Source organism: Chrysochloris asiatica, unplaced genomic scaffold (assembly GCF_000296735.1).
Source record: "Chrysochloris asiatica unplaced genomic scaffold, ChrAsi1.0 scaffold00016, whole genome shotgun sequence".
NCBI lineage: Eukaryota > Metazoa > Chordata > Mammalia > Afrosoricida > Chrysochloridae > Chrysochloris > Chrysochloris asiatica.
Window position 1 is genome coordinate 26,811,713 of NW_006408534.1, and position 12,324 is coordinate 26,824,036.

Below are 12,324 nucleotides of genomic sequence, written 5' to 3' on the forward strand. Positions count from 1 at the left end.
AGTTTCGAACCGCTGACCTTAAGGTTCACAGCCTGATTCGTAACCACTACGCTACCAGAGCTCCTTACTCTAGTTATATTAAAACATCTGTCCATGTCCACATCTGATGACATCATTGAATATGCATGTGAAATGATTCTGTTGAACAGACAAGTGACAGTAGATTATGTGACAAATCACTTGAAAATTAGCAATGGCTCTGCTTATGAAATAGTTCACGACACATTGTGTTTTCTAAAGTTTGTGTGAGATGGGTACTGAAACAAGTCAGTGAAGGGCATAAACAGAAGTGTTTGGACATCTGTAAACAAAATTTAGACTGATACTCTAAGGAAGGTAAAACTTTCTTTAAAAAAATTCTTATTGGTGACGAAGCATGGATTCATCACCAAGAGTCTGAGAGTAAATGGCAGAGTATGGAATGGAAATATCCTCAAATTCCAACCAAGAAAACGTTCAATAGTCAATAATCAGTTGGAAAATTGATTCATATAGTTTTCTGAGATTCTCAAAGGCCAGTATTGAAACAGGTCCAACCATCAATAGTTGAATAGAGTGAGATATTTACTGAAGAGCTGAAGCCTAAATTTGGGATTAAATGTAGAAGACTGCTATCCAAGGGCACTGTGATCTTGCATGACAATGCATGCACACATTCCTCTGCCCACTCTGTTGGCACTTGGCAAAAACTTAATTTTGAGGTGTTAAAGCATCCTCCCTACAGTCCTGATCTTGCTCCATTGGACTTTCACCTGTTTGGTCCACTGAAAGCAGCCTCTGAGGATGACGACTTGCTTCTGATGAGGAAGTGAAACAGCAGTGTCTCTGTGGCTTGCAGCTCAGACTACAACAATTTTTTTTTTTTTTTTTTTTTAATGTAGGAATATGAAAGCTTGTTGACAGATGGACAAAGTGTTTTGAAAAGCAGGGAGATTTTATTAAAAAAAAAAATGATGTACTTGTTTTTTCTAAAACTTGATTAAAATAAACTCTACAGCCAGAGTGCAGATAATTTCTGACTCAACCTCCTGTGTGTGTGTGTGTATACACTATGAGTAAAAAATGACTAGTGGAAGTGAGTTACATGTACATATATACATATGTAGGATTTCTGACTCTATAAATCTTTATGGGAGCACACAGCCTCATTTTTCTACTGTAGAACCTTGACTGAGTTTAAACCACTGATCCTGGAGTTAGCAGTCCAGTGTTTATCCTACAGCACCACCTGTGGTAAAAATAAATGCTTTTCTGCTCTCATAAAGATTTACAATCTCAGAAAACTCTATATTGGGGTGGTGGAAACCCTGTATGGTTATGCTATGAATGAAAAAGGACTACAGCATTCTGATTATACTTCTTCCAACACAGACTTTTTTATTCTTTTGTCAGTCCATGCAACATATATAAATACATACACACACACACATATATATATGGAGAGAGAGTCAGAGTCCTGGTGTGGTGTTGTGGGTTAATAATGCACTGGACTACAAAGTCGGTTTGAACTGCAAAGTCAGCAGTTAAAGCTCAGTAGTCACTCCTCAGATAACAACATGTGTGTGTATATATGTGTATATATATATATATATATATATATATATATATATATATATATATATATATATATATATATATATATATATATATATATATATATATATCCTGGTGTGGCATTGTGGGATAAGCACTGGAGCAAAATTTATACCATAAGCTTGGCAGTTCAAACTCACCAGCCTCTCCTCAGAAACCCTATAAAGGGTTGCTATGAGTCAGAATCAACTGGACAGCACTCAACAACAACATGTGTATATGTGTGTATTGTAAATACTGTTAAGTGTATATTCATGTATATATGTGTATTGTAAATATTGTTAAGTGATGTTGAGTTGGTTCCAACTCATGACCCTGTGTATGGTTTCAAGGAGCGGCTGGTGAGTTTGAACTGCTGACTTTGTGGTTAGCTTATTCTGTTAAATGCCATTGAATCATTTTTGACTCAAAGCAATGCTGGGGTGACACTGTAGGATAAGCACTGGCCTATGAACCACAAGGTCGCTAGTTCAAACCCATTAGCTATTCCACAGAAGAAAGATGAGGCTTTCTACTTCCATAAAGAAAGTCTATACAATTTATGAGATAAATAAAAGTAAATTATTAACTGTAGGTCACATCTTCAATTTCCATGATGCATAGTCTTATTCTTTACTAATATTTCACTTATGTACAATATGATACTGTTACTATTGTTAAGTGCTGTTCAGTAGCTTCTAACTCATAGTAATCCTGTATAGTATTTCTGAGGAGTTGGTGGGTTTGAAGTGCCTACCTTGCATTAGCTGTCCAGTGTTTATTCTACAGCACCACACCAGGATGAAATAATATAACCTTTAAAAGAAAAACTTGCCCATCAATAATCTCCATTGATTTTTACAATTCAGTAACTCAGAGATCCTCATTAAATCAATGAAAACAAATTAGAGGTCACACAATGTATAAAAGGTAGAAATCCTGACTCAATTCAAGACTTTCTTATAATACCACACTCTATAGGTTTCCCTTCCTAAACTCTGGATACTTCTTGATTGAACTTTTATATAATTTTAAGATCAGAGTTACTGGGAAATTAGTAACTATGTCCGTCACTTACACCTAATCTCTTCCCTTGAATTTCCTCATTTAAACAACCAGCAGCTTGAACCACACAAAACAGAATGAATTAAAAATCCAATTTAAGTACTTCTTTGTTTATATCGCTTTCAGTGCTGGCCCCCAAAATGAAAACCAGTATCAACAATTTGAAATTACAATATTAACATTTTCTGTTTCTAAGCTAAGCTAAACACTGGAGCAAATTGTACTACAACATGTATTTGTTTTAACTCCAATAGAAAGGAGAATCTTACCCAGGACACATTAACAAACATCCTGAAGTTTCCCAGAGTGATAGAATGGAATTCAGGGAGTATTTTGATTTACAAATTTGTATAACACTAAAAACTTTACAACTCAAAAATTTGTTTTGTTTTCTATGAAACTGTTTACTGCTCTAGGCATAGAAATGATTATGTTTCATCCAGTAAGCATTCAATTTTTAGCCTAAAAATTGCAGTAATGGTCCCACAGTAGAAAATTGATTTCTCTCCCTATCCAAATATTTTATGGGAAAAATCAAGGAAAATTCTTATGTACTTCAGTATTAAGCAGATGGAAGAACTCTGATCATTTATATTTTATTTAATAGTCCATGATACAGCAACAAAATTCTTGTTAGAACATGGATTTTTTTTTCAGAGATTTGTTGTCTTTTTAATGATTGAAAGAAAAAAAAAAAATCTATAACTACAGCTTCTGGAAGAACCACTTGTTTTGCCCATCTTGTTCAGTGCAGTCGATTTGGTTCTGACTCATTTGTTGTTGTTAGAAGCCATCGAGTCTGTACTGACTCATAGCAACCTTATGCACAGCAGAATGAAACACTGCCCAATCCTGGGCCAACCTCACAAATGTTGCCACTCCTGAGCCCACTGATGCTGTCACTTTCCCAATCCATCTCACTGGGGGTCTTACTCTTTTTCTCTGACCCTCCACCCTACCAAACATGATTTCCTTCTCCAGTGACTAGACCCTCCTGACAATATGTCCAAAGTATGAGATAGGAAGTTTGGCCATCCTGGTCTCCAAGGAGCACTCTGGCTGCACTTCTTCCAACACAGATCTGTTGGTTCTTTTGGCAGCCCATGGCACTTTTAATATTCTTCTCCAACACCATAACTCAAAAGCATCAACAGTCTTCCTTATCCACTCTCCAGCTTTTGCATGCATATGAGGTTATTGAAAATGCCATGGCTTGGGTCAGGCTCATCTTAGTCTTCGAGCTGACATCTTTGCTCTTCAACACCCCAAAAAGGTCTTGTGCAGCAGATTTGCCTAATGCAATATGTTGTTTGATTTCTTGGCTGCTGCTTCCATAGTGACCATATATAAGGAGCATCTGGTGGGTTCGAACTGGTTCACAGTCCAGTGCTGATCCACAGTGCCACAACAGAAGCTCATCTTGTACCTTTCCTCAGATTGGATCTTGGCCTCCTGACGGGACTTGCATTTAAGAGCAGGGTCTCTGAAGACATCCTTGTTTACAACAATTTTGTCTAAAGGGACATTTTGAGAGTACCTTGTGGACATAACGTGATTAAAGTGATAAACTTTTCACAAAAGACTTGATCTTTGACATCTTAGCAATTTTCTTCTTGTCCAAAGCAGCTACCACTTTGCTGGGAGAGCAATCGATTCCAGCCACCAGAGCATGGCTATAGGGACCATCTGAGGTACCATCATCAATGTTTGTAACAATGACGGTTTTGCATCTGGAGTAGAGGCCGGTCAGGACCAGCACCACCTTCCAGGATTTCAAGAACTTTCCCATTTCGACGGTAACCACTCAGGCTGACAGCAGAAAGGAAGAAATTGCACTTCCTCTGACCTTTCGCCCTGGGAGAAGTGTTACAATATGTCTTTATATTGTCCAACCTGACTCAGTTTCCCAATGTTCATTAGAATTTTTCCTGGCCTGAAATCAAGACTTTACAATGACAATTAGTGTTAAGACTAGACTTAATTGATTTATCATCAACTAATTCTATTTCTAGTTGATTCTAATGGACATATAATTTTGAATGCAAAAATCAAATATTATAAAATGCTTGCCAAACCATCACATATAATTGTAAAAGTTAAAATAAATGTTCATGAGAAGAAGGCTGGAATCCTGGTATGGAGCTGCAGTATAATGCACTAGACGGCAAGGTCCATTGAATCACAAGATTGGTGGTTCAATGGAAATCCTATACAAGGTCACTATGAGTTGAAACCGACGAAACGGCACTTAATAACAATAACAGAAGACGAAGGCTAATCAAATGATGATAGAACCTTGAAATGAAATGGTAGGTAGCTATTAAAATAATGTGACTACAAAATATCATTGACAACAAAATATTATTTTGTGACCTGGAGAATTATGAAATAGGGCTGATATTTAAAAGTATATTATAAAATATGACTACATGTTATAATTTCCAAGATATCATTTTCACCTTTCAACATTTCTGAAATTCAGATGTATCTTAACATTCATGATGTTTTAAAATCTGTGCTGGCCAGGTAACAGCGGTGTCATAGTTCTTCTTACTGGCACATGAATGACCTGCCTGCTACTTCTGGTAGGAGGACTGGACAAAAGTCACTCTCAATGTTTTGGGGAAAAAAACTCAAACATTTAAGGACAACATGTCAAAGGAATACAATCCCTGGTTGCTGCTTGAAAATCTTCCATAAACTTCCCAAACAAAAAAATTGCCAAAAACAAAATATATTTAATGGTGAAAGACAGAATGCCAAATGAATACTAACTACCACCACTCCTACTAAAAAAATGGTACTGGAAGCCTCAGTTAGCCTAATAGGGCAAGGAAAAACAAAACAAAACAAAACAAAAAAACCCCTACAGTTTGCAAAGGAAGAAATTATCACAATAACCAGTTCTTATAACTAATACTTGGGCCAACAAGGTCACAAAGTACAAAACAAGACACAAAATATCAATTACAAATAATATACTCAAACACAAAATTAAAATTATAGCACCATTAACAATATCTCCAAAAATACTTGGGAATAAATTAAATCAAACATGCCCAGTATATATGTACTGAAAAACAAACACTAATGAGCGTAATTAAAAGTTCCTATGTAAATGGAAAGACATAATTTGTTCATGGGTCAGAAGACTCCCATATAGTTAAAATGTCAATTCTCCTCAAATTGATATATAGTTTTGTAATTATTCTAATTAAAGTTACAGAAAGATTTTTGAAGACATAGAAAAGCTGATTCTAAAATTTTGGTGGAAAGACACAATAGAATAGCCAAAATAGTTTTGAAAAAATAAAATGAAAGACTTAAGTAAATTATAAAATTTACTCTAGTGTTATATTAATCTGGACTGCTGAAAATGTAGACAGATAAACCAGTGGAAAGAATAAAATTAAGAAACAGGCACACTCCAATTTGTTCAATTGGTTTTTAACAAAGGTAAAAGGCAATTCAATGAAGAAAGAGTAATCTTTTCTTTAAATAGTGCGGGAATGACTAGCACTATGTAACAAATAAACAAACAAAAATGCCACTTAAAAATCATACTTAGCAGCAACAGTAAATCTTATACTATAAAACCCAACATGAACTGTGGCTAAATGTAAAATACAAAAATATCAATTTTTTAAATGAAAAACTAACTAAAAAATCTGTGAAATCTGAGGTTGGGTGTAGATTTTTTAGACATAAACCAAAAAGCAAAATCCACAGAAGAAACAATTGATCAATTTTGTCTTCAGTAAAATCAACACTATTGCTCTACAAAAGACACTGTTAAGAGAATGAAAAGAGAAGCAACAGATTTGGAGGAAATTACTTGCAAACCACAGATCCAATCAAGGACTTATATCCAAAATATATCAATGGCTCTCAAAACTCAACCCTAAGCCAGCAAAATATCAATTAAAAAATTAACAAAAATTTGTAATTATATTTCAAAAAAGAAGTAATGTAATTGGCAAAGAAAAACAAGAAAAGCTGTTCATTATCGTTAGCTATTTTGTTGTTAAGTAGAGTCTGTTGCAACCCATAGCGACCCTGTATAGGGTTTCCAAGGATCAGCTGGTGAGAGTGAACTGCCTATCTTGCGGTTCAAACGAGTTTTCAATCCAGCTCATTAAGCTCATTAGCTATTAGCTATTAACATCAAGGTGAGATACACATTCATTGTGGTTGTTATATGCCATCCACTCAGTTCTGACTCATAGCAACCCTGTATAGGTTTTCCAAGGAGCAACTGGTGGGTTTGAACCACCAGACTTGTGATTAGCAGTCCAGTGCTGATGCTACAGTGCCATAGCCATACCCAGAGCCACATTTATAGAAGAAAACACTAATTATACACATTGCTGGCAAATGTGGGAAACAACGGTAACTTACAAACCTTGTAGTTATTGTTAAATGTCATTGAGTTTCTTGCAACCTACAGCAACCCTGTATAGGGTTTCTGAGGAGCACCTGATGAGCTTGAACCACCAACTTTGTGGTTCAAACAGACTTTGCAGTCCAGGTCATAAACCCATGATGCCACAACAGGACTCCACTTTGCTAGTTGTTGTTGTTGTTAAGTGCCGCTGAGTTGGTTCCGACCCATAGCGACCCTGTACAGGGTTTCCGAGGGTGTAAATCTTTACGGGAGTAGAAAGCCTCATCTTTCTCCCGCGGAGCGGATGGTAGTTTCGAACCGCTGACCTTATGGTTCGCAGCCCGATTCGTAACCACTACGCTACCAGAGCTCCTTCCACTTTGCTAGTAGAAATACAAAATAATACATGCATTCTAGAAAATATAATTCATGGACTGGCAGTTTCTTAAAGATATGGACTTACTGAATGGACAAGAGTCTCACTCTGGAGCACTGAACATCATATCTTAGGCAGGGTTCTCTAGAAAAGAAAACTCAGTGAAATTATATATAGAGATGCTATAGGATAAGCACTGGAATGCTAACCACATGGTCAGTGGTGCAAACCCACCATTACACCTTTGAAATCCTCTACAGTGTTGCTGTGAGTCGGTTCCGACTCCACGGCACATAACAACAAACAACAATATATGTATATAGAGAGAGTCCTGGTGTGGTGCTACGGGTTAATACACTGGACTATAAGGTCCGTTTGTACCGCAAAGATCAGCAGTTCACACTCACCTGCAGCTCCTGAGAAAGTCTAAACAGGGTTGCTATGCATCAGAACTGACTAAATGGCACTAACAACAGCAACATATATAAATATATATGAAGGAGCATCAAAAAGTTGGTGACTTACGTATATATGCATATCAACATGTGAAGTAGTCAATTGTTCCATGACTCTTGTAGCCACAGCATTTGTAAACTCCCACCAAATACCTTTTACCTGATAGTTCTAGTTAAGAAGGTGGGGGAAGATGCTGATTCAGTTGTGAGTAATTGTTAACAGGCCTGTGATTGTAAACACTTGGAAATCTAATGAGTGATTAGTGAATGTTACCATCCTGTTGGCTCTAAAATGAACCACCTCAGAAGTGAAAGAGGGAATCTCACTACCTTAAAGAAGAGCCAGCAGCGGAGTATGTCCTTTAGGGACTGAAATCTCTTCACGTTGATTCTCTTCAACCCAGGGAAGTGTAGAATCAAGAGCCAGAGAATGAGACCATGGTAGGCTTCCCAGCCCATGGACCAAGTAGAGCTGAGTAACTTTGGGCCAGAAGCTTTTTACAAAGTGGGTTGCCTTAATTGAAGAAACAACAGGCTTGTTGACCCACAGATTTGAGCTTTTTAGCTTTGTGGCAGAGTGGTGTGCTCTCTAACTCTATTAGAACTTTGTAACATTGGCCAGGTGGAGAGAAGCCTTCCTGTGGACATGGCTGAAGAGAGGCTGTTCTGACTGGAACAACTATGTCCCAAACATTTCTGACCCTAAACTGTTAACTGCTCTAATAAGTCCCATAACTCTGATGGCGTTTGAGTTCTGTGTCCATTATAAATAATTATTAAACCCAGCTGAGTAGAAAGTGCTGTGGGAGGATGGTTTAGAGTCACTATTTTTGCAATATGTAAATCAAAAAGTATTGCTATAAAAATCTTTGTTGTTATTGTTGTTAAGTGCTGTCACGTTAGTTCTGACTCATAGTGACCCTGTATAGGGTTTCCAAGGAGCCAGCTGGTGGGTTTCAGTAGTCAGTCTTGCAGTTCAGACCAACATTGTGGTCCACCGCTTAACCTAGGACTCTTAGAAACCTTTATTAATCACTGAAAACTGTAAACAACCCAAATACCCTTCATGTTTTGTGGATAAACAAACTGTAGTACATCAAAACAATGGAATATTGCTCCCTAATAAAAAGGAAACCAAAAACTACTGAAGTACATAGCAACATGTATGAATTTGAAAGGCATGTTGAATAAAAATTTCTGTTGTTAGGTGCCATTGAGTCATTCCCAACACATAGTGGTTCTATGCACAACAAAACAAAATGTGGCATGGTGCTGAGCCATCCTCACAATCACTGTTACCCTTGAATCCATTGCTGCTGCCACTGTGTCAATCCATCTCCTTGGGAGTCTTCATCGTTTGCGCTTTCCAATTTAGCAATCATGATGTCCTTTTCCAGGCACTAGTCCCTCTTGATAATATGTCCAAAGTATCAGAGATGAAGTTTGATGATTCTTAGAATCATCCTGGCTTCTAAGAAGCACTCTGGCGGAACTTCTTCCAACACAGATTTTTTAAAAATCCTTTTGGCAGTCCATGCTATTTTTCATAGCTTTTCCACACCATAACTCAAATGCATCAATTCTTCTATGGTCTTCCTTATTCATTATCCAACTTTCACATGCATATGAGGCTATTGAAAATACTATGGCTTGGATCATGTGCACTTTAGTCCTCAAATTCACATTTCTGCTCTTAACATTTTAAAGATGTGTATTGCCAAATGCAATCCATCATTTGATTTTTTTATTTCTGCTTCCATGAATGTTGATGGTGGGTCTAAGCAAAACAAAGTCTTTGACAACTTGATTTTTTTTTTTTTTCCATTTGTCATGATGTTATTTTCTGCTCCAGTGGTGAAGATTTTTCTTTTTTATAAATTAAAGTGCAACCCATACTGAATGCTTGGGCCTTTGATCTTCATCAGTAAGTATTTTAAGTCCTCTTCACTTTCAGCAAGCAAGATTGCCTTATATGCATATCACAGGTTGATAATGGGTCTTCCTGCAATCCAGTTTTTCCTATTACTTTCTCAGCATACAAATTGAATAAGTATGGTGGAAGAATACAACCATTGTATCCATCTTTGCTGGTTTAAAACCATTCAGTATCTCCTTGGTCTGTTCCAACCACTCCCTCTTTATCTATGTACAGGTTCCTCATGAGCACAATCAAGTGTTCTGGAACACCCATTCTTTGCAATGTTATCTATAGTTTATCATGATCCACAGAGCTGAAAGCCTTTGCATAGCCAATGAAGCACAATTAAACATCTTCTTGGTATTTTCTGTACATAACCCGAGAAGCAGTTATTCAAACAGAACAAGAGAATACTGAAAGGTTTCAAATTAGGAAAGGTGTGCACCAGTGTTGTATTTTTTTCACCATAATTATTCAGTTTCTCTGCTGAGCAAATAATCTGTGAAGCTGGATTATAGGAAGTAAAAATGGCATCAGGATTGGAAGATGACTCCTTTAACAAACAACAATATTCAAATGATACAACCTTGTTAGCTGAAAGTAAAGAGAACTTGATATACTTACTGATGAAGATCAAAGACCATAGCCTTCGGTATGGATTGTATCACAATGTAAAGAAAACAAAAATCCTCACCAATGAACCAATAAAAAACATCCATACAAATAAAGGCTGAAGTAGCCAAAGATTTCACTTTCCATCAACACTCATGGAAACAGCAGTCAAGAAATCAAATGACATATTGCATTAAGCAAATCTTCTGCACAAAACCTCTTTAAAAGATGTCAGTTTGAAGACTAAGATGCACCTGACCCAAGCCATGCTATTTTCACGAACCTCATAGGCATGTGAAAATTGGACATTGAATAAGGAAGGCAGTAGTGAAACTGATGCATTGGAGTTTTGGTGCTGTAAGAGAATATTAAAAGTACCTTGCACTGCCAAAAAGAACACATGGATCTGTGTTGGAAGGAGCACAGCCAGAGTGTTCCCTGGAAACCTGGAAGGCCAGACTTCATCTCTCATACTTTGCACATATTTTTAGGAGGGACCAGTCCCTGAATAGGGATATCATGTTTGATACAATGGATGGTCAGGGAAAAAGGGGAAGACCCCCAATGAGATGTAGCTGCAATGGGATCAGGTATAGCAACAATTGTGAGGTTAGCACAGGACCAGGCAGTGTTTTGTTCTGTTGTGCATAGGATCACTATGAGTCAACACCAACTCAATGGCACCTTACTCCTTACAACAACAATAATGTGTGTGTGTTTAAATTGATTTATATTTCAGTTTAAATTGATTTACATTTCAAGAACTAACAAAAATCACTAACAACATTTTGAATCATATAAAACTATGACATATTTTTGACATAATTATGACATAATCAGTTTCATCTTGTTGTTGTTAAGTGCCATCAAGTCAGTTCCAACCCAAAGTGACCCTTTATAGGGTTTCCAGGGAATGGCTGGTGAGCTTGAACCATCAACCTTGCAGTTCAAACAGCTTTGCAGTCTGGTACATTAACCCACAGTGCCACACCAGGACTCCTCCATCTCATAGTGACCCTATAAAGTGTTTGACGCTGTAAATTTGCCTCATATTTCTTCCCCAGATTGACTGGTGGGTTTGCATTGTCATTCTTGTGGCTAGCAGTCCAGTGTTTATCCTGTAGCATCACCAGTCTCCGATATAGAAGTGTATGCCCCTAAAATTCAATTTCACTTTATGCCCATTAAAACAACAATTCTACAGTATATCTCTGTAGATGTCTACTATGCTGGCACAAATAAAAAGAGATGTAGATGTAAACCAAAAGAGAAAGGAATATGATATTATTATTTTGATGCTAAGTAAATTAATGGTATCTTTTACATTCTGGCACAGTAGAATAAGCACTGGACTGCTCATCAAAAAGTTGGTGGTTAAAATACACCTGCCAATCCTTGGAAACCCTATATAGGCTTGCTAGGAGTTGGGGTAAATATAATAGTACTTAATAACAACAATTTACCTTATTCAAAATACCTTAAACTGATTAAGTATGATATAAATATGTTAGTTTAAAGTCTACACACTAAGATTAAAATTATTTTACATATATACAATATGTCATAGTTTTATGATTCAAAATGTTGTTAGTGATTTTTGTTAGTTCTTGAAATATAAATCAATTTAAACTGTATACATTTTTCATGAGTAATAATTACTTTTACAACCATAATGAGACTAAAATAAATGTTTTTAAAAATTAACAACAAAGACTTAGGTATGTGGGTCCAGTTAGTCCTGATTTTCTCAATGCAAAAAGAGTCATCTATGAAAGTGATATGATGAGGTGATTCACTAAGCTTGGAATTCCCTGAGGACTAGTTTAGTTCTTATTACTCACACCTCTGTTCTCACCTGACAACTCTTCAAGATGCATATATGAGGAACAATCTGCAAAGCAATAATCAATTTGGGATTACTTCTGGCAACTGCAAATGTGTT

The 12,324-nt window shown here is 36.7% G+C and overlaps 1 pseudogene; it reads right to left on the bottom strand.

Annotated features, from left to right (window-relative positions):
* Window positions 1-3,342: 3,342 nt before the first annotated feature.
* LOC102815135 lies at window positions 3,343-4,426 on the bottom strand (annotated as a pseudogene).
* Between the last annotated feature and the right edge of the window lie 7,898 nt (window positions 4,427-12,324).